Here is a 2,500-nt window from a genome sequence, read left to right as displayed (position 1 = left end):
TAACAATGGTAATGATAATGGTGATATTCATAATGCTAATAATAATAATTAGGATAATGATAGTAACAATGATATATAATAATAATGCTAACAATTTTGGTAATGATCATGATGGTAATAATAACAACAATTCTCAATAATTTATAACAATTGCTGTATATTTCATACCTTACAAAACTGGCATCACACAAGTTCTACCCTTTATTTCTGTACTGCAGTATAATTATATTACATTATCGTGAACTAATAACGATTACATGGATTTTAATGACGATATCAATGATGATGATAATAACTGTAAAAAGAGGTTTTGCCACCTTGCTGTCCCAGTCTCACCAAGCGTCTGTCTCAACATAAGTAAGCCGTATCCAGGGGACACAACAACAACGCCCTCTTTTGCCATCAGTGGGACAGAGACCATCAGATGAACTGGTCAGCGGCGCGAATTGTCTTTCCTTCCGCTGATGTCCACGCCCGCAGACTGGTGGAATCCTCTTTAATAAAGCTGCTGCCTAATTTCAACTTGAACAGCGGACTTTCTCCTGCCGATAGTCTCCTCGCTTCCCACATCCTCCGCCTTCCCCGTTATGCCGGCTACCCTGCGCAGAGTCCGCCCGATCCTCCGACCTGATCTGTTCTCCCTTCGCTTCTGTACGTCTGTTCTTATCTGCCCCGCGTTACCGCGTTGCCTCTCCTCTCTCTTTTATTCCTCTCCTCTCCTTTTCCTCTTCAACCCTCCGGGCTAGTACAGTGGTAACGAGTCGGCCTCTCATCCGAGGGGTCTGCGGTTCGCGCCCCGCCCAGGCGCGAGAAGTTGCAATTGTCGCCTGGAGGTTACTGCTGTGGCTGGGCACCACGGCGGGTAAGGACTAAGCTAAGCCGAGTCAGCACCAGCTGACACACGTTAGCGAATCGGCATTAGTCGACACAGCCCGGGCTCCCCTCATGGGCATAGCCCGGGCGAGGCTCAGCTTCGCATATCGGACTTATCTTTATCCTTTTCCTCTTCAGGCCTGAAGATGGAATCCAGGTAGATTTCGAAACTGTAGTCTCATTTTCAATAAATCTAGTTTTTGCAATTGTGGGTTTTTCCTACATAGTATCAACACGGAAAGGTGTTTTATCATCCTTCAATGAAAATTATGATAATAATGATGATGCTATTTTAACATAAAAATGGCCCATCCGCCCAGAGATCATATCTGTTCATCAAATTTCCGTTATCTAAGTCCGACCTAATAATGATATCTTATAACACGCAAAGAAAATTATGAATCATTAATTAGGATTTAGGTCGCGGCTCCGCCATCTATCAGTGGACTTTCCTCCGCATCGTTATTATCGTTATCATCCAATTAATTATGCAGATTACCTTATCTTATTTCATTATGATTATTTCGAAAGATGAGAATCATTTCGTGATTAGGATTATAGTTTCGTTAGTGATAAGAATGTGATAGAAGATAACAAGATAAGGATGTTGCAGATGAAAAAAGAAAATATGTCAACATTTTTTTCCTAGAGGATTTTGTGAAATTAATAGAAAATGTACCAGAGGAATTTCCGAAGACAAGGCTGTTAGGATACGTAAGTAATCGTAAAGTATTACTGGTAAAATGATAAAGATTATAGAAGAGATAATAAGAATGGTGATAGTGATTAATATAAGTGCACAAAGATAGCAATTGTATAGCTGATAAACGGCATGAAAATGACATTGGTGACAGCAACGACAGCGGATAATACCAAGAATCCTTAATGATAATGCCAATAATAATTATCATTATCAACATTAAAAACAATATCGTCAGTAAATGATAACGATTAAAAGATATCTCTTTCCATTTATAAAACTACTGTCACCATCATAATCTCTAAAATATCCCACCACATTATGAGGGTAACTAACACAAGAACAAAACAAATAGACATCAAGCAAATAATATTTCGCAACCCTCGCGCGAAACAAAGTAACTTCTCTGCGGACCGAAATAAGACAAGCAACACATCATCAGAAGCCGGGACAGGGCTATTGGAAAAAAGCAAGCGTTAATATTCACAAAACAATTCACATGCGGATGGACGGGAAAGAGGAGGAGGAAGAGGAAGAGGAAGAGGTGGAGGAGGTGGTGGAGGAAGAGGAAGAGGTGGAGGAGGTGGTAGAGGAAGAGGTGGAGTAGGTGGTGGAGGAGGAGGAAGAGGTGGAGGAGGACGAGGAGGAAGAGGAAGAGGTGGAGTGGACGAAGAGGAGAAGGAAGGGGAGGAGGAAGAGGAAGTGGAGGAAGAGGAGGACGAGAAGGACGAGGACGAATAAGAGGAAGAGAAAGAGGAGAAGAAGAAGAAAAGAAAAAGAAAATGCAGAAGAAGAAGAAGAAGAAAAGAAGGAAGAAGAGGAGAGTCGACTAATATAACGTTTAAGGAGCAAGCGAATGCCGCACGCCCATATCTCTCGCTCGGAGAACATTCAGTTGCATGGAGAACTGATGGAGTGAAAGGGGAA

This window comes from Penaeus chinensis, chromosome 35, assembly GCF_019202785.1.
Source record: "Penaeus chinensis breed Huanghai No. 1 chromosome 35, ASM1920278v2, whole genome shotgun sequence".
Lineage (NCBI taxonomy): Eukaryota > Metazoa > Arthropoda > Malacostraca > Decapoda > Penaeidae > Penaeus > Penaeus chinensis.
This window is presented reverse-complemented; position numbering follows the sequence as displayed.